Here is a 26,685-nt window from a genome sequence, read left to right on the forward strand (position 1 = left end):
AAGATGTATTTAAATAAAGAATTTGGATTTTAAAGAAATTTTCCTGCTTGGATCAAGTTGCTGGAATTTTTTCCTCTATATTCTCTACTAGTGGATGGAGTATGCTGAGCCTTGTAGTTCTGTTCCCCCTGCCTCTCTCTCCTGCATACACTAGTGGATGGAGTATGCTGAGCCTTGTAGTTCTGCTCCCCCTGCCTCTGCTGCATACACTAGTGGATGGAGTATGCTGAGCCTTGTAGTTCTGCACCCCCTGCCTCTCTCTCCAGCATACAGTACCGTATGTATTAAACCGTGCACAGGATCTCCCAGCTGCCCGACAGCACGACAGCACCCCCTCCCACTCCTCGGATCCCCCCCCTCTCAATCTTGGCCGCCGGCGCCTTACAGCACCCCCCCCCCCCCCCGCTCCTCGTCTCAGGGACGCGTGCCAGCAAATATTTTTTTACAAAAAAAGCACTGCCTAAGACAAAAATTCCTGAGAAATTACACAGTTCAATTTTACTCCTCCCAACGCTGGCCCTGACTGTAACTAGGGCCTATTTTTAGGGAAACAGGGTATTCATGAACCCTCTGCAGGTCTTTGAGTTGCCATCATAACAACATAGAGAAGGGACTAGAAACAAACAGCAGAAGAAGCAAAAGCAAAGAAACTACAGCTGAAAAAACCCACAGCAGAAAGTCTAAAAATGTAACCACAAAATTAATGCAGAAAGTACATGAGTAGATATCTCTTACAGGATAGATCTGGAGGAAACACATCCTGAGGAACATCGGGATCTTCTTGTTTACAGTCCTGTGGGAGAAGAGGACGGGGACATCTCTCTGGTGTTGTCCTCTTACTGGATAGAGCTGGAGGAGACACATACAGGGACTGAATTCATTCCTTACATACAGATAATTATAGGCCGTGTGTATTTAGTTCTGTCTATTACCTGGTGATGTGAGGGGATGGGGAACTTCCATCATGACGTCCTTGTACAGATCTTTGTGTCCTTCTAAATACTCCCACTCCTCCATGGAGAAATAGACGGTGACGTCCTGACACCTTATAGGAACCTGACACATACAATGATACCGTCACCCCCGATCCCTTCATAGCGTTACTGTATAATGTCCCAGCATTCCCAGCGGTGTCACCTCTCCAGTCAGCAGCTCAATCATCTTGTAGGTGAGTTCTAGGATCTTCTGGTCATTGATGTCCTCATGTATCGGGGGGTGAGGTGGAGGTCCCGTGATTGGGCTCAGGGGTCTTCCCCATCCCTCAGACACAGGGGCCTGACAGCGCTCACTAGAGGTCTTCTTCACTACTGTGTAATCCTGGTTATGGAGAGACACAGTAATAAATCTCACTCCAGACATTTCCAGAGTCCTCACCTCTCCAGTTCTGTCCATCTGTTATTCCCATAGATAAGAATGATGTAATGTGACGTCATCAGAATCTCTCACCTCTCCAGTAAGCCGGAAGAGGATCTCTAGGGTGAGGTGTAATATCCTCTCCGCCATCTTGTCCCTGTCCATATCCATCCTTCACGGGGCAATCAGGAGAATTCTCCTCTATAGAAGATCTCCACTGAGAGGATCCGATATTGTATTGACCTGAATGGGAAGGAGATGAGCCGATATGTAAAATACTGCAGATAATAAGGGAGGTGAGATATCACTTGGGAAGGAAAAAAAATGTCATCATGAAATGTGCTATGTAAGTAGTAAAACTGACCGATAAAAATAGCACATTATTTTGTAGCAATATAAATACAATGAAAAGTGATCAGTTACCCATATTGCACCTAGAATGGGATCAATGAAAATGTCAGCTCATCAAGCAAAAAACAAGTTACAAGTTTACAAAAGTCTGATTTTCATTCACCACTAGAGATGAGCGAACCTGAAGTTCAGTTTTCGGTACAAACTCAAAACCCCAGAAAACAAAAGTCCCATTCAGAGTTCGGGCGTTTTACGCATGTAAACCACTCTCACGAGTATCGCTGTGCTCGGGTACGCTCGGTACTCAGCCTGGTGTGAGCCGCTTGCAGCGTTTGATCGGCTCACAGTGGAGGGTAACAACAGCGAGATCAAATGTAGTGTGCACAAAGACAAAAAAGATGGAAAAAAAGCACTCTACTCCGGAAGTGATGTGTTTATGGCTGCATGTTGTTGGAGACATGAACTGCCCAATTAATGACTCCAAATAAAGTTCAGGTCAAGTCCAAGTCCAGAACCAATCTTTACAAATGTTCAGCTGGACCAGCAGAAGCCAAGCGTCCACGGGTCCGCTCATCTCTAGTCACCACTTAGATAATAAATGTCTGATATTGCCATAATCACACTGACCTGGAGAATAACGCTAACCGGTCACTGTCAGCACACAATGAACATAGTAAAAACAACACTAAAAAAAAATGGTGGAATTGTTGGGTTTTTTTTCACCATTTCACCGCACTTTGAAATTTTACTTCATTTCCAGTACAATTTATAGTAAAATGAAAAATTATGAGTCATCTTCAAAAAAAAATTTTTCATACAGCAATGTGGATTGAAAGATAAAAGAACACTTGCTCCGGGAATAAGAGAAGAAGAATACGAAAGAGCAAAAATTAAACATTTCCCAGTTTTACAGTTAAGAACAGGGAATGGAATTAGGATTCAATGTATTCTTGTTCCTAACAGAAGCAGAGGGGCCGAGCGTTAATGTGGCGCCCCTGAGGCTTCCGTCGCCACAGGTCATTGCACCCCATCCAGCGGTGTGATGCCCATTCTGGGTGAGGAAGGGAGTGAACACCGGTCCCCTGGTAAATCTACACTACACCCATTGCTAGGAACACACTGGGACCAGGGATAGTGGCAGTTACCCTCCCATGCTGCATGCTGGGAGGGGCCGTAAGACCCATCCCTGCTCCTATAGGGTAGATCAGAGCAACTGGGGAGGTGGGAGGAGCCACAAGAGTGCAGACAAAGAAAGGAAGGTCAAGTTTAGTTAGTAGAAGATAGAGAGAGGGAGGGGAAGGAGAAGGAGGCCTGCAGGAGGCAGGCAAGGAGGAGAAGTGAAAGGAAAGAGAGCTCCAAGTCAGTCAGGAGCTGAAAGAAGAAAGAGACGCTTCCTGGTGAAGATCCTGGGACTCAGAGGGTCCAGGTGCCACCAAGCAGGGAACAGAAGGGGTCCCAGGGCCACGGGTAGCTGTAGAGCTGCGGTGGCCTGTTCCACAGGAACATCGGTGGAGGGATCAAGCTGCAACAGGGGACGGTCCCTAGAAACCGGAGGAGTGCAAAATCATCTCCAAACAGTAAAAACCGAGGCCCAGGGAATGTTGTAAACTCCCCGGGCCACAGCCCACAGCAGCACCTCTAGAAAAGGGGTAATCAGCCGACAGGTGACCCCCCCAGCCTGGAGGCTGTTGTGGCGGCCAAGCCAGGTTTACCCTACAAAAAGGCAAGGCTTAGGAAGACAGCGGAAGACAGAGACACTTAAGAGAAGGGCACCGGGTTTTGCTCCAAGAATCACCCAGAAACGGCGGAGGTCCCTGACAGTGGTCCCAGCAGTCCAAGGGTTCCTGCCGGCTTTGACAAGAATTGTGAGTAAAGAACTTGAACTGCACCCTTAGAGTGGTCTCTGTTATTTTAGCTGCTTTGACTTCCACTACACCATAGACTCTCACGAGCACCAACAGTGCCCCGGGGCATTGCTCCACCTGTGGGGAGCAGTATCATCATTGCTGCCACTTCATCACCCCGGAGGCCTTACACAGCAGCGGCGGCTTAATAGCCGCATACCACAGGTGGCGTCACGAACACAAACTTTATTCAACTTTAATTCATCAGCCATATTTAACTGACACCCACCAGGGCCACAGAGCCGGGCCCCGCCACCACTGACTACCCCCGGACTAGTCCGGCCCGGCACCGGGTGTCCCATAGCCCTGGGGTGGGCGAGTCAACTTTGGCGTCACGAACAGGATTTCGTGCCCGGACCCACCGGGTACTGTGCGCCTGAAAAGACTGTGAAAGAACTGTTTTACCGAAAAAACTGCCGCCATTAGCCTGGCTGAGCGCGGGAAGAAGAGGGGCGTGCCTGTAGAAAGAGCGCAAAAGTAAGCCCCGCCCCCTTGTCTTGCAAGGCAGAGCGCGAAGCTAAGCCTGCGATGCAGAGCAGGGATTGAAAAATGGCGCCCTGAAAAGAGAATTGACTGTTTGGCTGTTCGGCTTGCTGCCTAAAGAAAGGAGAAGTCGACTTACCGGCCAGAGAAAGAGAATCCCGGAAACACCAAGGGGGAGCGGACGGAAGATGTCTGCGTTCAGCCCTGTTGGCAGCATGGCGGGACTCCGAAGTGGAAGACGCAGAGTGGCCCTTGATGTGGAGGATCGCGGCCCGAGTGAGCTCCCTGCGGGAACCGCTGCCTGGTTGGAGCGGGAGCTGGGTCGATTCTGCGTCCGGGTGAGAGCACAGACACTGCAGCAGGTGCTCGACTGGAAGGCAGAAGTCCGGAGGATGGTCGCTGCGGTGTGGGCCCAGGAACAGAGGGCCGCCGCAGCAGCCGTGTCGCGTGAAGGTAAAGCCACACAGACCCCCACGGCATCCCTCCTCAGCTGGGAGCCAGGACCCGACAGCACCGTGACGAGTGAGCCCTGTGAAGCACCACTCCGGGATCAAGAGGTACCGTGTACGCTGCCCCCGCTACCGTTCCCGCTGGAGGTTCAGAGCCCGGGGATGTATTGTGCCTGGTGAAGAAGTCCGGTGTCCCGTACGACATTGGCACAGTATGGTCCCATGCAATGGTAACCGCATCCGTAAGTTAACCCCTGAAGTTAAACGTTCGAGTTGAAAGTTTTAAAGGACCTGCTCCAGAAATAATGCCTCCTGCCTTTGTTGAATGTCCCTAAGTTCTCCAGGAGACGCCACCCAGCACAAGAGGTGGAAGGAGGAGGACCTTGTCTGACTTGTTGACCGCCGCTGGGTCGGAGTCCCAGTGGGCGCCATCAAGGGTCGGAGCCCCTGGTGGAGGACGACAAGGAGTTAATGGAGTCAGGACAGTACATAGCCCCTGAATGTCTGCCCATTGTTCTTTTCGAAGATGACACCCTATTCCTGAATCCTTGTCCCCTGTTCTTTTTGAAGATGACCCCCCCTGTTTATGTGTTGCCGGGCCACTGGACTGGAATGTGGTCCCCGGTGAATGTGTTATTTATGTGCCTCCCATAAAGGGATGTAATGTTTAATTGTTTTATTGTTATGCATAACAAAAATGTTTTTGCAGTTCTTCCACATGTTTTTGTTGTCTTTTCAGCCCGAGGACGTGCTGGGATTCGCTGTGGGGGAGTGTGGCGCCCCTGAGGCTTCCGTCGCCACAGGTCATTGCACCCCATCCAGTGGTGTGATGCCCATTCTAGGTGAGGAAGGGAGTGAACACCGGTCCCCTGGTAAATCTACACTACACCTATTGCTAGGAACACACTGGGACCAGGGATAGTGGCAGTTACCCTCTCATGCTGCATGCTGGGAGGGGCCGTAAGACCCATCCCTGCTCCTGTAGGGTAGATCAGAGCAACTGAGGAGGTGGGAGGAGCCACAAGAGTGCAGACAAAGAAAGGAAGGTCAAGTTTAGTTAGTAGAAGATAGAGAGAGGGAGGGGAAGGAGAAGGAGGCCTGCAGGAGGCAGGCAAGAAGGAGAAGTGAAAGGAAAGAGAGCTCCAAGTCAGTCAGGAGCTGAAAGAAGAAAGAGACGCTTCCTGGTGAAGATCCTGGGACTCAGAGGGTCCAGGTGCCACCAAGCAGGGAACAGAAGGGGTCCCAGGGCCACGGGTAGCTGTAGAGCTGCGGTGGCCTGTTCCACAGGAACATCGGTGGAGGGATCAAGCTGCAACAGGGGACGGTCCCTTGAAACCGGAGGAGTGCAAAATCATCTCCAAACAGTAAAAACCGAGGCCCAGGGAATGTTGTAAACTCCCCGAGCCACAGCCCAGAGCAGCACCTCTAGAAAAGGGGTAATCAGCCGACAGGTGACCCCCCAGCCTGGAGGCTGTTGTGGAGGCCAAGCCAGGTTTACCCTACAAAAAGGCAAGGCTTAGGAAGACAGTGGAAGACAGAGACACTTAAGAGAAGGGCACCGGGTTTTGCTCCAAGAATCACCCAGAAACGGCGGAGGTCCCTGACAGTGGTCCCAGCAGTCCAAGGGTTCCTGCCGGCTTTGACAAGAATTGTGAGTAAAGAACTTGAACTGCACCCTTGGAGTGGTCTCTGTTATTTTAGCTGCTTTGACTTCCACTACACCATAGACTCTCACGAGCACCAACAGTGCCCCGGGGCATTGCTCCAACTGTGGGGAGCAGTATCATCATTGCTGCCACTTCATCACCCCGGAGGCCTTACACAGCAGCGGCGGCTTAATAGCCGCATACCACAGGTGGCGTCACGAACACAAACTTTATTCAACTTTAATTCATCAGCCATATTTAACTGACACCCACCAGGGCCACGGAGCCGGGCCCCGCCACCACTGACTACCCCCGGACTAGTCCGGCCCGGCACCGGGTGTCCCATAGCCCTGGGGTGGGCGAGTCATTAATTCATATGGGGCCTGTGCGATTTCCTTCAGTTGTTTAGTTTAAGAATAAAAGAAAATGTTCACATGGCTCCTGTTCAGCCCCCGTGGATTACTGACTTGGCCTCTGCATCGGGGTCCTGCAAATCTATTTCCCCATGGCAAGACTCTACACCGTGTGCAGAATTATTAGGCAAATGAGTATTTTGATCACATGATACTTTTTATACATGTCGTCCTACTCCAAGCTGTATAGGCTTGAGAGCCAAATACCAATTAAGTAAATCAGGTGATGTGCATCTCTGTAATGAGGAGGAGTGCGGTGTAATGACATCAACACCCTACAGTGCTGGCCAAAAGTATTGGCACCCCCTGCAATTCTGTAAGATAATACTCAGTTTCTTCTTGAAAATGATTGTAATCACAAATTCTTTGGTATTATTATCTTCATTTATTTTGCTTGCAATGAAAAAACACAAAAGAGAATGAAACAAAAATCAAATCATTGATCATTTTACACAACACTCCAAAAATGGGCAAGACAAAGGTATTGGCACCCTTAGCCTAATACTTGGTTGCACAAAGTTTAGCTAAAATAACTGTGAATAACCGCTTCCGGTAACCATCAATGAGTTTCTTACAATGCTCTGCTGAAATTTTAGACCATTCTTCTTTGGCAAACTGCTCCAGGTCCCTGAGATTTGAAGGGTGCCTTCTCCAAACTGCCATTTTGAGATCTCTCCACAGGTTTTCTATGGGATTCAGGTCTGGACTCATTGCTGGCCACTGTAGTAGTCTCCAGTGCTTTCTCTCAAACCATTTTCTAGTGCTTTTTGAAGTGTGTTTTGGGTCATTGCCCTGCTGGAAGACCCATGACCTCTGAGGAAGACCCAGCTTTCTCACACTGGGCCCTACATAATGCTGCAAAATTTGATGGTAGTCTTCAGACTTCATAATACCATGCACACGGTCAAGCAGTCCAGTGCCACAGACAGCAAAGCAACCCCAAAACATCAGGGAACCTCTGCCATGTTTGACTGTAGGGACCGTGTTCTTTTCTTTGAATCCCTCTTTTTTTTCCTGTAAACTCTATGTTCATGACTTTTCCCAAAAAGCTCTACTTTTGTCTCATTTGACCAGAGAACATTCTTCCAAAACGTTTTAGGCTTTTTCAGGTAAGTTTTGGCAAACTCCAGCCTGGATTTTTTATGTCTCGGGGTAAGAAGTGAGGTTTTCCTGGGTATCCTACCAAACAGTCCCTTTTCATTCAGACGCCGACGGATAGTACGGGTTGACACTGTTGTACTCTCGGACTGCAGGGCAGCTTGAACTTGTTTGGATGTTAGTCGAGGTTCTTTATCCACCATCCGCACAATCTTGCGTTGAAATCTCTCATCAATTTTTCTTTTCCTTCCACATCTAGGGAGGTTAGCCACAGTGCCATGGGCTTTAAACTTCTTGATGACACTGCATACCGTAGACACAGGAACTTTCAGGTCTTTGAAGATGGACTTGTAGCCTTGAGATTGCTCATGCTTCCTCACAATTTGGATTCTCAAATCTTCAGACAGTTCTTTGGTCTTCTTTCTTTTCTCCATGCTCAATGTGGTGCACACAAGGACACAGGACAGAGGTTGAGTCAACTTTAATCCATGTCAACTGGCTGCAAGTGTGATTTAGTTTTTTCCAACACCTGTTAGGTGCCACAGGTAAGTTACAGGTGCTGTTATTACACAAATAAGAGAAGCATCACATGATTTTTCAAACAGTGCCAATACTTTTGTCCACCCTCTTTTTTATGTTTGGTGTGGAAATATATCCAATTTGGCTTTATGACAATTTTTTCATTGAAGACAAATTAAATGAAGATAATATACCAAAGAATTTGTGATTGAAATCATTTTCAAGAATAAACGGAGTATTATCTGATAGAATTTGCAGGGGTGCCAATACTTTTGGCCAGCACTGTATATAAGGTGTGCTTAATTATTAGGCAACTACCTTTCCTTTGGCAAAATGGGTCAGAAGAGAGATTTGACAGGCTCTGAAAAGTCCAAAATTGTGAGATGTCTTGCAGAGCGATGCAGCAGTCTTGAAATTGCCAAAATTTTGAAGCGTGATCACCGAACAATCAAGCATTTCATGGCAAATAGCCAACAGGGTTGCAAGAAGCGTGTTGGGCAAAAAAAGCGCAAAATAACTGCCCATGAATTGAGGAAAATCAAGCATGAAGCTGCCAAAATGCCATTTGCCACCAGTTTGGCCATATTGCAGAGCTGCAACGTTACTGGAGTATCAAAAAGCACAAGGTGTGCCATACTCAGGGACATGGCCAAGGTAAGGAAGGCTGAAAAACCACCACCTCTGAACAGGAAACATAAGATAAAACGTCAAGACTGGGCCAAGAAATATCTTAAGACTGATTTTTGAAAGGTTTTATGGACTGATAAAATGAGAGTGACTCTTGATTGGCCAGATGGATGGGCCAGAGGCTGGATCAGTAAAGGGCAGAGAGCTCCACTCCGACTTAGATGCCAGCAAGGTGGAGGTGGGGTACTGGTATGGGCTGGTATCATCAATGATGAACTTGTGGGATTTTTTTGGGTTGAGGATGCAGTGAAGTTCAACTCCCAGACCTACTGCCAGTTTCTGGAAGAAAACTTCTTCAAGCAGTGGTACAGGAAGAAGTAGGTATTTGTTCAAGAAAAACATGATTTTTATGCAGGACAATGCTCCATCATATGCATCCAACTACTCCACAGCATGGCTGGCCAGTAAAGGTCTAAAAGATGAAAAAATAATGACATGGCCCCCTTGTACATCTGATCTGAACCCCATAGAGAACCTGTGGTCCCACATAAAATATAAGATCTACAGGGAGGGAAAAAAGTACACCTCTCGGAACAGTGTCTGGAGGCTGTGGTGGCTGCTGAACGCATTGTTGATCGTAAACAGATCAAGCAATGACAGAATCTATGGATGGTCGGCTGTTGAATGTCATCAGAAAGAAAGGGGGCTATATTGGTCACTAATTTTTTTTTGTTTTGTTTTTGCATGTCAGAAATGTTTATTTCTAAATTTTGTGCAGTTATATTGGTTTACCTGGTGAAAATAAGCAAGTGAGATGGTAATCTATTTGTTTTTTATTAAGTTGTTTAATAATTCTGCACAGTAATAGTTACCTGCAAAACAGATATCCTCCTAAGATAGCCAAATCTAAAAAAAAAACACTCCAACTTCCAAAAATATTAAGCTTTGATATTTATGAGTCTTTTGGGTTGATTGAGAACATAGTTGTTGATCAATAATAAAAAAATCCTCTAAAATACAACTTGCCTAATAATTCTGCACACAGTGTAGTGATGTGGCACAGTGAGAGCGCTTCTATGGAAATCAGATCCCGGAGACAAGTGTGACCGTAGTAAGGTCCCTCTTATACAAGAGACACAAACCTCCATGTATGGTGTACGGATCTGTACATTTGGTGACGCGCACAATTTACCACCCATTTCTTGTATAAAGGCAGCAAAATAGTGAAAATTAAAGGGAACCTGTCACCTAAAATATGCGTTCTGACCTATCAGAAGACGCATGTGTGCCCTAATTACACCTCCCTACCCATCCCTCTGTTATAAAATTGTATAATATGAAAGTAATAAAAAAATGTTTTATTATCTTTATATTTCCTATGTAAATAGCAGGGAATATGGTCACAGGGGCGGCGCCTTGCCCTGCATACTTTCCATGGTATCGCGCCTCTGTGGGCGTGATATCATGGAGTCACATGAGCGACGTCACCGTCGCTCATTCTATCCTGTGTGCATTGTGGCAGGCTTCGTTTCCGAGTGTTCACGCGCCGGCTAAAGACACGCACTGCGCATGTGCAGTGCGCGTCTGAAACTGACAAGGAGAACCCGGAAGAGAAGCCTGCCGCAATAGTAAGTGTAAACGTGCCCAGGATAGAATGAGCGACGGTGACTTCACTCATGTGACTCCATGGTATCACGCCCACAGGGGCGTGATACCACGGAAAGTATGCAGGGCTAGGCGCCGCCCCTGTGACCATATTCCCTGCTATTTACATAGGAAATATAAAGGTAATAAAACGTTTTTTATTACTTTCATATTATACAATTTTATAACACAGGGATGGGTAGGGAGGTGTAATTATGGCACACATGCGTCTGCTGATAGGTCAGAACGCATATTTTAGGTGACAGGTTCCAAGATATGACAAACAGCAAGACGAAATGGTCTGTGTTCTTTGTCAACCCCAATGGGAAAATTTACCCATAAGGCATATAAGTCCACTCCAGCCAATCAGGCATGGAGTTGACTTAATCAGTAAAAACACACAATACACATTATCAATACAAACAAAAGGGAAAAAAAGAAAAAGGAAAACATACAATCAACATATAAGTAAAAAATTGTATGTATATACAAATATGTATATAAAAATACATACAAATCTATAACCAAAAAAACCCCAAACCATAAACAAATTCTAATAATGAAATATAACATCGTGCCTCAGATTCAAACCATTAGGTGATTTTGTTTTTAAATGGAAAATCCAAGCATAAAAAGAAGCACATTAAGGTCATGGAGTGGCCCAGCCAGTCTCTAGACCTTAATCCCATAGAAAACTTATGGAGGAGCTGAAGCTCTGAGATGCCAAGTGACAGCCTCAAAATCTTAATGATTTAGAGATGACCTGCAAAGAGGAGTGGAGCAAAATTCCTCCTGACATTAAACCTCATCATCAACTAGAAAAAGTGACTGACTGCTGCGCTGCCAACAAGGGGATGGCCACCAAGTATTAAGCCTTGTTTCTCAGAGGGATCAAATAATTATTTCTCTCTGCAAAATGCAAATAAATGTATATAATTTATACAATGTGATTTTCTGGATTTTATTTTGGATTTTCTCTCTCTCACTGATAAAATTAAGTGACCCTTAAAATTATCGACTGTTCATGTCTTTGATAGTGGGAAACTTACACAATCAGCGAGGGATCCAATACTTATTCCCTTCCCTGTAAGTTATTCACATCCGGGCTCCGCACTGCACTGGATTTTATTGTTGGGATTTTTGTTGATAAAAACCTGAAAAAAAAAACAGGAAAAACCCGAATAAGAAACCGACTTCAGCCTCGTCATAAAAGCAAAGAAACAATAAAGACAACGACAGGAACAGGAAAATAAAAGAGAAAAAATAAGGCTCTGTGTCCACGTTGCGTATTTGCATGCAGTTACGCTGCGTATTGCACTGCAGCGTAACTGCATGCGTCCTGCGTCCCCAGCACAATCTATGAAGATTGTGCATAATCCATGCGCACATTGCGTTTTAGAATGCAGAGATTTGCATGCTGCCAAATTGCTGTGTTCTAAAAAGCAACATGTCACTTATTCTGTGTGCTTTGGATGCAGGTCCCGCTCTGTCTATGGACAAAAACCCAGAAAACCATGCTCAAAGAAATCCCGAGGGTCCTAAGTGTCTGAGGGCCACACGGGTAGCACAAACTCATGATTACGCATAAACAAAGAGAACAAGCGAGTTTTTAAAGTGCAAAGTGTACATATTTATTCAGGATGATGGTGACACAACTTGTAATCATTGATAAAAATATATAAAACCTGGACCACACCAGGAAGTGTATCTATGTCAAAAATAGATCACAGTCATTTAGAACAGTCAATTGCATATGTACATTTAGATGATCTATATGAAGCAATGACACTGTCCTATATGTGGCAAAAGGATAATGTGTTTACCATGTGTAAGGCTTAAATAGCATAAAAGCCACATACCGTATTTTTCGCTTTATAAGACGCACCTGATTATAGGACGCACCCCCAAATTTGGTGAAGGAATAGAGAATTTTTTAATAAATGGGGTCCGTCTTATAATGCCAGTGTCCGTCTGACAAATCATATAGGGTATATGTCCCTCATAGCCCCCCCCCATCCTAAAATTAGCCCTCTGAATCTGGATATGGCCCAGCGATGCCACATGTCCCCTATGCCTGGCACACATCCTCTATGGCTGGCACACAGCCCATTGTGGCGGCACACGGCCCCATATGGCGGCACACGGCCCCATATGGCGGCACACGGCCCCATATGGCGGCACACGGCCCCATGTGGCTGCACACGGCCCCATGTGGCGGCACACGGCCCATTGTGGCGGCACACGGCCCCATATGGCGGCACACGGCCCCATATGGCGGCACACGGCCCCATGTGGCTGCACACGGCCCCATGTGGCGGCACACGGCCCCATGTGGCGGCACACGGCTAAAAGCAGCAGCATGGGGCGATATATAACACAGGGAGCTGTGTGCCAGCAATAGTGGGCCGTGTGCCGCCACATGGGGCCATGTGGCTGCACATGGCCCACTATTGCTGGCACACGGCCCCATGTGGCTGCACACAACCCACTATTGCTGGCACAGGGCCCCATGTGGCTGCACACAGCCCACTATTGCTGGCACAGGGCCCCATGTGGCGGCACACGGCCCCATGTGGCTGCACACGGCCCCATGTGGCTGCACACAGCCCACTATTGCTGGCACAGGGCCCCATGTGGCGGCACACGGCCCCATGTGGCGGCACACGGCCCACTATTGCTGGCACAGGGCCCCATGTGGCGGCACACGGCCCCATGTGGCGGCACACGGCCCACTATTGCTGGCACACAGCTCCCTGTGTTATATATCGCCCCATGCTGCTGCTTTTAGGAAAATAAACTTTCCTTACCTTCTCCAGCATTGTCCTGTCTGTGTCCCCCTCCTCGGGGTAGAGCTCCAGCCTCCTGCATTTCCTGGTTCTCGGCCGGTCATGTGATCGGCACGGCAGAGTGAAATCTCTTGTGCCTTATCACAGCAGCAGGAGGGAGGCCGGGCAGACACGCTGGAGGAGGTGAGTAAAAAGTTTATTATTTTACTGTTTGCAGCAGCATGGGGGCCATAGCTAACACGGGGGAGGGGGCATGTGCAAACAAAGAAGGGCGCAGGCAGATATAATATACACTGCTGCACAAGCCCATCGCCGCGGTGCACTTTCAGCACCATGGTGGTGGACAGCGGCTGTGCATATTATATGAGCGGGTGCAGGAGATCAAAACGCTGCTGCTCCCAGCTTTCACAAGTCCCCCAGCAGAGCTCCAGAGCTGCCCGCACCTCCCCTGGACTCTGTAGTGTGTGTATATATATATACACCCCCCCCCCCCCGTATATTCGGATTATAAGACGCACCCCCTACTTTCCCCCAAAATTTGGGGGAACAAAAGTGCGTCTTATAAAGCGAAAAATACGGTATGTTTACAGTGAAAAACACTACAGCAATGTTCTGACAATGGCTGCGACATAAACCAGCAATGCAAGGTATGGCAAGATTAATCTACATAAGGGGGTCCAAAAACTTCCTCATATAAAGTCACTCCTACAAGCCAGGAGTCAAGCCCATATTTGCTAAACAGGGTCCTGATTAGCTACAACATATGAGCCTTAAAAGGCATGAAATTCGCTGGTGATTACCAGCGAATTTCATACCTTGCATTGCTGGTTTATGTCGCAGCCATTGTCAGAACATTGCTGTAGTGTTTTTCACTGTAAACATATGTGGCTTTAAAAACTCGCTTGTTCTCTTTGTTTACCCGCTCTGTCTATGGTGGGGGCTGCATCCAGAGCGCATGAAATTGGCTTTTTCACTGCATTCATTATGCAGTGTTTCTGCCATACCTCCCAACTTTTAAAGAAGGAAAAGAGGGACAAAGTTTGCAAATTTTTAGGCCACGCCCCCTAACCACACCCATTTCACAGTCACGCCCATATCCACTCCCCATCCACACCCATTCAGCATGGACACGCAGGCAGCTGGCGGGCCTCCAGCATGGACACGCAGGCAGCCGGCGGGTCTCCAGCATGGACACGCAGGCAGCCGGCGGGCCTCCAGCATGGACACGCAGGTAGCCGGCGGGCCTCCAGCATGGACACGCAGGCAGCCGGCGGGCCTCCAGCATGGACACGCAGGCAGCCGGCGGGCCTCCAGCATGGACACGCAGGCAGCCGGCGGGCCTCCAGCACGGAGAGGCAGGCAGCCGGCAGGTAGCCGGCAGGCCCCAAGCACGGAGACGCAGGCAGCCGGCGGGCTTCCAGCACGGAGACGCAGGCAGCCGGCGGGCCTCCAGCACGGAGACGCAGGCAGCCAGCGGGCCTCCAGCACGGAGACGCAGACAGCCACAGTGAGGCGGCCGGTCGCCCGCACAGTGAGGCAGCCGGTTGCCTTCACAGACAGGCGGCCGGCCGCCCGCCTTCACAGACAGGCGGTGGGCCGCCCGCACAGACAGGCGGCGGGGGGCGCCCGCACAGACAGGCGGCGGGGGGCGCCCGCACAGAGAGGCGCGGGCCGCCCGAACAGAGAGGCGGCCGGCCGCACGCACAGAGAGGCGGCCGTCTGCCCGCAGAGAGGGGCGGCCGGGCGACCGCACAGAGAGGCTCCGGCCGGGGGGGGGGGGGGGAGGGAGGGGAATCAGTGCTGGGGAGATTCCGTTTACATACCTCAGCAGCAGCACAGAGCAGACAGAGACTAGTTTCGGGCAGCGCGCGCCTCTCTGTTATGCCACGTCACATGTTAGGATGGTAGGAGGGAAAAGCAGTGAGGCGGGGAGAGAGTGGTGGGTGGGCGGAGCCCGGGATACGGCCGTCCCTCCCGTGGCAACGGGACAAACAATGCAAAGCGTGATAGTCCCGCTGTATCCGGGACGGTTGGGAGGTATGTTTCTGCAGCGATTTGACGCGCACATGTACTGTCAAATCACTGCAGAAATTTCTGCAGGGACAAGACGCAACGTGCGCACATACCCTAATAGAGACCCTGCACCTACCTCCACCTGCAGAGCCGCACACTAGATATATGGCTGCTTTGTGCTTACAGGACCTGTGATGATGTCACATGGAGGGGAGGAGTCAGGGTCACATGATCAGCTCCATGTGTGTGTGGAGCAGATAACTGAGGTATTGGAAGCCGCAGACGTCCTGGAGACCTCAGACAGGGGCAGACATACTGGAAGCCACAGGCAGATTGGTAGCTGAGGTGCTGGAGGCCACAGATAGTCTGGAGATGCTCTGGAGACTGCAGACAGGTCGCTGTGCATAGACTAATAGTCTTAATACCAGGACACAGGTGAGTATCTTGGTAGCCTTATATAGGCCAGTTAAGCTCAGCACATGGAGCGTGTCCGGCTACTTACAAAGCCCAACATGGAGCACAGGAAAGTTTAGCAGAGCGGGGGAAGGGGCAGATCCCAGACACGGGACAGGCGTGTAACAAGTGGATGTTGTCAGCCAAATCTCCAACAATGATCCATAAAATTGTGACAACTCTGAATTTCCCTTCCCCTTACATCTATTGATTAATTCTCTATTGATCTATTCTCCCCTTTATCAGTGATTACCATTTATTTTGATCCTTTATCAAGTAAAATAATAATTACAGATAGTGAAAGTCATTCTTCTGTTACCCAAATCTCTGCTGAACATTACACAATGTACATATCACATTCCTCTAAATAATGGGGACAATCTAGTTATACCTTTATCAATCCATTCTGTGAAATTCCCAAACTGCTCACAATTCCTGTTCCTCCAGATCAGAGCACAACATAAGTAATAACCTATACTAAAATGGATTTTATTTCTGTCCAACACTGAGCAAACATTTTATGCTGACCTCTTTGGAAGGAGCCTGTCTCTGGAAGAAGCTGAGGAGTTGTGACTATTGCAGCTGTGATGTTTAGCTGCATTGGAAAACTTGAAGTGTTTTTCCTTTTTGTGTCTATTTTCCTTCTGTCTCCTTTACCTTGTGTTGTATTATTGAAGTAGTGAGACTACTGCTCTCCCCAGCCTGCTCACTAGCCAAGACGAATGAGTGCCGAGGTATGTTATGACGATGAGAGGGAAGGATCCGTATAAAGACGTTAGGGACCATAGGGTACAGACTCAAGTGAGTTGAAGGAGGTGTCCCCTCTCCACTCTCCCTATGTTAGGGCCTTCCTTTCTACCATTTCCATTGTTACCCTTGTGTTACGCTGCATGCTGAGTTTCTGTACGCTCTGGCGTGGCATAATATTTTGGTCAGTCTTATTGGTTGAGCAGATCAAAGTCCTGACCAGGGGATAAAATTTTGTTCCTGGCATTTTTTTTTTGATAAGGATAGAAATCTTTCAGGTCAGAATTACTCTACTAATATATTTACAACCTTTAATGAATTTGAAGGATTCTGCTTCTCTGAACAGAAGGCCATTGTAATGCTAAACTAAATGGAGGAGGATCGTGATTTGGAAGAATTCTTGGGGGATCATGATGTAAAACAAAGTCTCAAACACTCATTATTATCCAGTAAAATCTCACGTACCATCATTACACATGTTCCAGAATATGATAGAAAGGGACCAGTTGGCTCTGCACCGTTATGTCTCCTCCAATAAAAATAAAAAAGTATATAATTTAACAAAAAATCAATATAATGCCGATTGTGAACTAAAAATAACAACTATTTGGTTATACGTAAGTCAGACAAGGCGGGATGTATAGTGCTATTGGAGCCTCTAATGAGAATCTGACATTTTGGAAAATAATACTACTTACCGTAGATTGCAATCAATGCAGCTGATGTCTGTGCTAAATCGTTATACAATATGTTGGATGTTGGTTGCTTCTCTGTAAGATTCCTTTCTCCAAAACTTTTGTTATGAGGAGAGTATGTTTTGTTTTAAATGTAGAAAAAGGTCCCATAGTTGTAATCCCTTATGTATGGGGTTGGAGAGAATATTCTGAGCTTTTTTATATAGTCATCATTGCTTTGGATGACTATTCCATCCCCCTTGTCGGCTGATGGAGTTACTATATCTGAATCATTGCATAATGATTTTAGGGCAGCCTTTTCTTTTTTATTTGTTATTTTGGATAGATGGCAGTGTAATATTTTTGATTTTAATGAAAGCTTCAAGCGCCAAGTCGAGGAAAGTGTCAAAAAAATGACCTTGGCTTTCAATAGGTTAAAAGCTCGATTTTGGAAAAATAATATGTAGCCATGTGTCATATAGAAATGATAAAATCCATAAAGACTCAACAAGACCCTTATGAAGCTGACCCCTTCCTTTGGAAACAGGTAACTAAAGAGAATTATCTAGCAGATGTGAGGCCAATCTCAGCTTGAATGCAGAAAAGGGCAGATAAATTCAAATCCTTTGTTTCCCCTTATAGAAAATTTGAATTGAGGTTTTATGAACTGCATCAATATAATAGATAGGAAAGTCTTATTTTCAAATTTGTGATAACGTGGAGAATGAAAGCATCTCTCCGTATCATCAGGTGAAGGCCCGAGGTCCTGCCAAATGGATATGCTCTCACGCTGCCAGCGCCGGCTCCCTGTTCCCTGCACACGTAGCTGGAGTACACATCGGGTAATTAACCTGATGTGTACTCTGGCTAGGAGTGCAGGGAACAGGGAGCCGGCACTGTCAGCGTGAGAGCGGCGGACGCTAGTAACTAAGATAAATATTGGGTAACCAAAAGAAGTGCTTTCCTTGGTTACCTGATATTTACCTTAGTTACGCTTCCACGCGTCGCTGCTGGCTGGGGGCTGGTCACTGATCGCTGATGAGATCTGCCTGTTTTACAGCTCACCAGCGACCATGTAACGTCGCAGCAGTGATCCTGATAAGGTCAGATTACTAGTCGTGATCGCTGCTGTGTCGCTATGTGTGACACCACCTTAAGGCCCCCTCTCTTTCCAGCCTGCGATGACAAGCTTGTTTGAGCCTGTGGGCATACAGTTTGAAAGACCTTTCCCCATCACTGGCTAAAGTACGGAACTGAGCCCTGTATGTATCTGGGGTCACAGCATAATGTTCCAATATGGTTTCTTTAATGGTCCCATAATTGCAGTTCCACCGAGGGTCTATAGTTCTATAAGCTTCAGCAGCTCCACCCTCTAAGAGCCCAACCAGGTGTCTGACTCGCTCCCTTTCCGGGACTTCCATTAATCGGCATTGATGTTCGTGAGTCGGGCTGCTCGGATTTGGGTGCTCGGTGGCTCGAGGATCTCTGTACCCGGGGGTCGTGCGGCCACTCAAATGAAGGGGGATATTTACAGGGGATAGTTATAGAGTTCTTGACGCCACCCATGGTATGCGGTAACTAGAGGTGGATACCACCGCTGCCGTTGGGGAGTACCCGGGGTGACGACAGGGGCAGCCAGGTGTTGGGACCCTCCATGGATAGGGCGGATACCCCGGGACTCGGTAAGAGGGGAAGGCCGTGGGATGCAGGGGTCACTTGTGTACTCACTCAGTCCATTAAGCTGACACCGACAACTGGGTAAACCAAAGTTCTGGACACCGCTGCCACTGAGGGGAGCTAGTTTGGGTTACGTCCCCGATGGTGTTGCTTGGTGGTCCGTGACCTGCCTCCTGGCACTAAGTTTACTTCTCTGGTGGTCACGGTAGTGTGAAACTTGCCAGATCCTTCTTCCCACTATGGCTAAGTGTGGGAGCTTGCTCTCAGGGTTCACGCATGGGATTTTCTGAACCATTTTTAGTGGAAAGTCCTATCCCCCTCGTTGCGCTAGTATCCCGATACTGGAGCGGTTGGGAACGGATTTTGAAGGTTCCGTTCTCCCCGGGTGAATTGTCAGGTTGCTTGGAGCTACTCCCTGACCTAGGGTCCACGTACCCCGTCGTGCCTTGGCCCCAGCCCGGTGATGGTGCAAGGCCGCCAGCTGTCCTCCTCGACAGTTCTGTGCCCCTTGCCATGATCCCATGCGACCGGGGACCTGATAGTCCAGGGACGTCACACTCGAAGTCCTGAAGAAGCCCTCAATGTCACCTGCAGCTTCATTAAATAGCTTAAAGTCCTTGTGGGGCACTCTTGGGACTTCCCTCATGGTGGATGCTGTGATTACAGTCTGTCTGGAGCTTTTAGCTGCTTCCACAGCGAGCCTCCCCTCCAGCAATGCTCTCTCCTTAGCTCCGCGAATAGCCTCCCTCTTATCTTCTATGGTGGCCTCATCTCCAAGCAGTGCCATCTCCTCCTCATACCACACAACCCACTGACTTTTTTGGGTATTTACCTCCAGCTCCCGTCTTTCCTCCCCTTGCTGTGGAAATCCTTCCTCAGTGCCATCTTGCAGGCAAGCATCTTCCAAAGCCTCAGTTAGTTGCTCCTCGGAGAGTCCTTTGTAGCCGACTCCTAATTCATGGGCCTTTGTTTGTAGGCTCCCCACAGTTCAGTTCTTGTACTCTGAGGTTCTGGTTCCAAATGTGGATGGGCCATTGTCCTCCATTACTTCTGCTCTGATCCCTCTGCTGCCAACCAGTTTGTGATGCGGTATGTGACAGAGCAGTAAGGGACGCCAGGCCAAGGAACAATCTAAAGGGCTTTATTGGAACCACAAACATAAAGCACCAAACATGAATATAAATCCTTAAACTCTGCAAGGAGTCCACAACAAAACAACAAATCCGGTGGCGCCTCCCAGTATTCCGACGCCAGGGAAAATATGGCTATGGTCCTTATATGAGTTCCTTGAATCCAACAGGGTGAACAACAAAACACAATCCCATGTGTGCACTGATCTCCAATCTGTAACAGTCCATACACAGGCTCTAAGCTCTAGCCTCAGCTATAGATCCTAGTCTTTCTCCAGCCGAGATCCAATTAACTGACTAACATGAGACTCATTGTTCTCTTCTCCTGGGATCAGCCCCTTAGGTGGGCAGAAGGGCCCACCTCCCCCTGGACATTTGATACATGAAAGGATTCTAGATGTCATGGCTCTATTCTGTCTACCAAGTTGTGGATTGGATGAGTCCCATGCTGAGAAGAACAATCTCCCACCAGAAGTAGTACATACTGTAGCACCTGGTCCCGCCAGATCCCGAGGGGGGCGCTCTCCCTCACATCTGCCCAGCCCCAGCATGGCCCCCACGTGCACTCCCGGTCCCAGTCTCCGGCAACGACGTCCTTCCTCTTACCGGTCCCATGGCTCTGCTGGTTCTGCAGGCTCTGCTCCTGGTTCGGCTCCTGCTGTGCGTCTTGCTCACTCCCGGGTCGGGCGTCCTGCTCCAGGGGCTGCTGCAGCCTCTTCCTGTCTCCCGGCCACACAAAGATCTGCAGTGAGTGATTCTAGGCTGTGCGCGAGGCCACGCCCCCTTTCTTAAAGTGGTAGCGCTCCATTATCTGGAAGTGACCTCAGAGGTCACCTGTTACCATATGGGTATTTAAGTTCGCCTCCCCTGGCAGTAGGCGCCTGAGCAACGCTCCTATTAGTGCATTGCTAATGTCCCTTGAGTACTATCGTTTGAATCCGTGCATCATCTACCTGTTTCTGATCCTCTGTCTCGCCGTAGTGCCATCTGTACCATTCCTGCTGTGGACGTCACCGGCCATACCTACAGTGGACTTCACCGCGCCATACCTGCCGTGGACGTCACCGGTGCCGTACCTACTGTGGACACCACCTGCTGTGAACATCTCCGGTGCCATAACCGTGTTCTGCCTGCTGCGAACGTCACACCTGTGCTACGCCTGGCCTTTCAGAGACTCCTACTACTGGTTCATGGCTGCCGTGCATCTAGGCCCTTTGAGGAGGCACCGCACAGTCCCTGTATAGGGGTTCGCTGCTGGTCATCTCCTCGGGGGAGTCCGGTGCACGGTCCAGTGGGTCCACCTCCGGACGCTCACCGCTGCTCGGTGGGCGTAACACATACAGGACAGTCAAGGAGGAACAGACTATTACATCATGAGCAGAGGCGGGGGAGGGACACGCTGTTACACATGCCATCACCCCAGACTCAAATAGGGCACAGTTCTGAGACCTCCCATGCACCACGGGGGGATCGTTTAGGATGTATGCCCATAAGATGTCCCAGGCATGTCGGAGATGGCTGAAAGCGGAAGACGCTTTCACTGTGGAAGACGTTATACAGGTATTTCTTATAGAACAATTTCTTTACAAATGTCCCTCAGAAATACGGGAATGGGTCAGAGAGCGCATGCCGTGCACCTTGGATAGAGCTGCAGCCCTGGCTGATGAGGCCCTTACTATGCGACCGCAATGGAGGGGGCTTCTGGACAATAAGCCACAGCCTGCTCCTGCTCCCCTGCCCTCTCCAGTTATATCTGCCCCTCCACGCAGCCACAGGCCGATGACAACCACCTCTCACAATCCTCACAGCTTCGACCGGCGACCACACCCTGGGGGGAATTACAGATAGGAGATGTTATGAGTGCGGGCATCTTGGGCACCTGCAATACAGTTGTCCCGCAAAGACTCGGAGGGACCCCCATGCACCTCCATCTCGTCCGGTACATTTTGTGCACTCCATCTTACCTGAGGAAGAGTTACGACCACCTCCATCAGAATGTACTGCTGACCCCTACACCATAGATGCCCCTGTTGGAGTGTATGGACTCCGGCCTTTGTCACCAGGTTCTCCTACTGCCTTCTCCAGAATGCACATTGGAAGGTGTATGACACAGCGCAGATGATATCGATGTGGGCAGCCTGGGCATTTGCAAAACAGTTGCCCTGCTGGTTGATTGAGGGCCAATGACCTTGCATCAAATCGACCTGTTCATTCTCTACAGCCAAACACAATGGGGGAAGAGTTCTCACCCCTTCAAGTTGACTTGCCTAATGACTCAGACACTCGTGGTCGACCACTAGGGGTTTATGGGGTGCGAGCCACAGCCCTGAGTTCCTCTTATCATCAAAGTAAACACTTACAAGAGGTCGTGCTAAATGGACAGAGAGTTATTGGATTTTGTGACTCTGGGGCATTTCTCACAATAGCTGATCCCTGAGTGGTTCGGCCAGAGGCGATACATCATGGACCAGGAATTGTTATTGAATTGGCTGGAGGACAAAGGAGGAATATCCCAAAGGCGACTTTAGATCTAGACTTTGGCTTTGGGGTCAAGCAATGTGTGGTTGGGGTGATGAGCAGCCTGCCTGCAGATATTCTCCTGAGCAATGATGTGGGATCTACAATGCCGATTTGTGGGTGTCGGAAACACAGTTTAAGTGAAGGAGGACACAAAGGTAAGTTTGCTCTTGCAACCCTACCGCTGTACTAGGGACTATCTACAGCTTCTCCATCCAATACAAGCGTGAAAGCCAACACCAAAATGCTGATGGATTGTCCCGGCAAGAAGAACCATAGACTATCCACAGCTGAGCGACATGGACTTAAGTGAGATGGCCAGAGATCTGTGTAGACCTCATGGCATACTTACTTATTCAGAAGGAGGGAGAGGTTGTGATGGTGGGCTATCGTGTACTGTGTATCAGGCCTAAAACACACGTCCTTGATAACCACGCACGTGTAATACGGGCCGTTTTACATGTCCGTAATCCGTTTTTTGGTCCGTAAATAACGCACGTGTGGTGGCTGTGTCCGGCGTATGGTAACCACGTGTGCGTGTGGAATGGCCGTGTGTGCGTGTGAAACTTAACTGACATGTGTGTGTTGTCCGTGTGAAATGTCCGTGTGTGATGTTAAATGTCGTTGATATATGCCGGCTGACAGCAGAGTCGCGCGCTGAGAATGAACTCGGGTGAACGTCACCCGACTTCATCCTCATACCGCGGCTCTGTCTGTGTCGCGTGCTGATTAGCGGTCACCCGTGAAGGACTCACCGGTGACCGCTAATCACCAGAGTGACTGAATGGAGTACCCCTCTCGCATACTCACCGTTCCCCGATCACCGGCGCGGCGCTGCACGGCTGTTCTCTCAACTCCGGCGGCTTTTCCTCTTTTGAAAAAGCTGGCCGCTCATTAATCAATCTCTTATTCCCTGCTTTCCCCGCCCACCGGCAAATATGATTGGTTGCAGTGAGACACGCCCACACGCTGAGTGACAGGTGTCTCACTGCACCCAATCACAGCAGCCGGTGGGCGTGTCTATACTGTGCTGTAAAATAAATAAATAATTAAAAAAAAACGGCGTGCAGTCCCCCCCTATTTTAATACCAGCCAGATAAAGCCATACGGCTGCAGGCTGGTATTCTCAGGATGGGGAGCCCCACGTTATGGGGAGCCCCCCAGCCTAACAATATCAGCCAGCAGACGCCCAGAATTGCCGCATACATTAGATGCGACAGTTCTGGGACTGTACCCGGCTCTTCCCGATTTGCCCTGGTGCGTTGGCAAATTGGGGTAATAAGGAGTTAATGGCAGCCCATAGCTGTCACTAAATCCTAGATTAATCATGTCGGGTGTCTCCCCGAGATACCTTCCATGATTAATCTGTAAGTTACGGTAAATAAACACACACCTGAAAAATCCTTTATTAGAAATAAAAAACACTAACACATTTCCTGGTTCACCAATTTAATCAGCCCGAAAAAGCCCTCCATGTCCGGCGTAATCCAGGATGGTCCAGCGTCGCTTCCAGCTCTGCTGCATGAAGGTGACAGGAGCTGCAGAAGACACCGCCGCTCCTGTCAGCTTCACGCAGCTAATGAAGGGAATAGCGCGATCAGCTGAGCTGTCACTGAGGTTACCCGCTGTCACTGGATCCAGCGGTGGCCGCGGGTAACCTCAGTGACAGCTCAGCTGATCACGCGGCTCTCTTCATTTGCTGCGTGGAGCTGACAGGAGCGGCGGTGTCTTCTGCTGCTCTGGTCACCTTCATGCAGCAGAGCTGGAAGCGACACGGGACCATCCTGGATTACGCCGGACATGGAGGGCTTTGTCGGGCTGATTAAATTGGTGAACCAGGGTATATGTTTGTGTTTTTTATTTCTAATAAAGGATTTTTCAGGTGTGTGTGTTTATTTACCGCAATTTACAGATCAATCATGGAAGGTATCTCGGGGAGACGCCTGACATGATTAATCTAGGATTTAGTGGCAGCTATGGGCTGCCATTAACTCCTTATTACCCCGATTTGCCAACGCACCAGGGCAAATCGGGAAGAGCCGGATACTGTCCCAGAACAGTCGCATCTAATGTATGCGGCCATTCTGGGAGGCTGCTGGATGATATTGTTAGGCTGGGGGGCTCCCCATAACGTGGAGCTCCCCATCCTGAGAATACCAGCCTTCAGCCGTATGGCTTTATCTGGCTGGTATTAAAATTGGGGGGACCGCACGCCGTTTTTTTTAATTATTTATTTATTTCTATACTCCATAGTGACACGCCCACCGGCTGCTGTGATTGGGTGCAGTGAGACAGCTGTCACTCAGCGTGGGGGCGTGTCTCACTGCAACCAATCATAGGCGCCGGTGGGTGGGGAAAGCAGGGAATACGAGATTGTTTAATGAGCGGCCGGCTTTTTCAAATTAGAAAAAGCCGCTGGAGCAGTGTGAACGCCGTGCAGCGCCGGGGATCGGTGAGTATGAGAGAGGGGGGGACACTTCAGTCACTCGGGGGATTAGCGGTCACCAGTGAATCCTTCACAGGTGACCGCTAATCAGTACACAGCACACAGACAGAGCCGCGGCATGACAAGTCGGGTGAAGTTCACCCGAGTTCATTCTCATCCCGCTACTCTGTCTTCCGACATATAGTAACGACATTTTGCATCACACACGGACATTTCTCACGGACAACATAACCACACATCCGTGCAAGGAACGTTTTATTTGGACTCCCATAGGCTAACATTATGTCCGTGTGTGCGTGCTCCGTCCCAAAAACGAACATGCTTCCTTGCCAAACGGAGCAAAAAACATGGGACGCACACGAACACATGGAAGATCAAATAACACGCACGTGTGCCTTTAAGCATAAAAAAACATATGTGCACGTTTGGTCGTATCTCCGGTATGTACGGAAACGGACCAAACACGCACGTTTTAAACGGATGTGTGTTGCACTCAAGCTTTGTAGGTTTGCATTTTACGCTTGGTTCATTGTCCATTATTTGTATTGCTTGTGTGTACATTGTATTGTCTGTAGGTAATCACCCCCTGTAGTGTTCCTGTCCCTAAAGGTGGTGTCACACACAACGACAACGACGTCGCTGCTACGTCACCATTTTCTGTGACGTTGCAGCGACGTCCCGTCGCTGTGTGTGACATCCAGCAACAAGCTGGCCCCTGCTGTGAGGTCGCCGCTCGTTGCTGAATGTCCAGCTTCATTTTTTGGTCGTCGCTCTCCCGCTGTGACGCACAGATCGCTGTGTGTGACAGCGAGAGAGCGACGAAATGAAGCGAGCAGGGAGCAGGAGCCGGCATCTGGCAGCTACGGTAAGCTGTAACCAAGGTAAACATCGGGTAACCAAGGTGGTTACCCGATATTTACCTTCGTTACCAGCCTCCGCCGCTCTCATGCTGCCAGTTCCGGCTCCTGCTCTCTGCACATGTAGCTGCAGTACACATCGTGTAATTAACCCGATGTGTACTGTAGCTAGGAGAGCAGGGAGCCAGCGCTCAGTGTGCGCGGCTCCCTGCTCTCTGCACATGTTGCAGCACAGCGACGCGTGTCGTTATGATCGCTGCTTCGGCTGCTGTGTTTGACAGCTAAGCAGCGATCATAACAGCAACTTACAAGGTCGCTGCTACGTCATAGAAAATGGTGATGTAACAGCGACGTCGTTGTCGCTGTCGTTTAGTGTGAACCCAGCTTAAGTCTGTGGGAGGGGGCCTGGAATCCACCTACTGTAAACTCTTTGCTTACCTGGGGGGGGGATGAGTCAGTCTGTTTGAGAAATTGAAGAGAGAAGGACGAAGATTGAACCTCAGGGCTGAAGGTGCGGCTCCTCAGAGAGACCTGGACATTTATCCATTACTGGATTATATTTACTGGACTATATTCGTGTTTTTTTTACTAATTTTACCCTCTGTTTTGTGGATTGTTATAGACCATTTGATTTGCTTGAAATAAATGCTCTTTGGATTATACAGCCATTACTCGCTCTGTTGATTGTGTGATATGGTAGAAAAACGTCGTCTCAGTGCCTAATGCTATCTGGGTCTGCATTGTGCTATATGCGGGCTGTATACTACATGAGGGTCCCTAATGCTATATGAGTCTGCATTGTGCTATATGGGGGCTGCTTAATGTTATATGGGGGTTGCATAGTGCGATATCGGTGTTGCATAGTGCCATATGGGGGTTGCATAGTGCCATATGGGGG

At 48.9% G+C, this 26,685-nt stretch overlaps 1 long non-coding RNA gene across 1 annotated transcript; it reads right to left on the reverse strand.

The window, feature by feature from the left end:
- Positions 1-1,458: 1,458 nt before the first annotated feature.
- LOC142261058 (uncharacterized) lies at positions 1,459-20,683 on the reverse strand. The gene is made up of 3 exons (XR_012728845.1): positions 20,574-20,683; positions 11,537-11,641; positions 1,459-1,596 (listed from the first exon to the last, which is right to left on the reverse strand). It is a non-coding gene; the product is annotated as an uncharacterized LOC142261058 (long non-coding RNA).
- Between the last annotated feature and the right edge of the window lie 6,002 nt (positions 20,684-26,685).

The sequence above is a fragment of the Anomaloglossus baeobatrachus genome, unplaced genomic scaffold, assembly GCF_048569485.1.
Source record: "Anomaloglossus baeobatrachus isolate aAnoBae1 unplaced genomic scaffold, aAnoBae1.hap1 Scaffold_205, whole genome shotgun sequence".
Lineage (NCBI taxonomy): Eukaryota > Metazoa > Chordata > Amphibia > Anura > Aromobatidae > Anomaloglossus > Anomaloglossus baeobatrachus.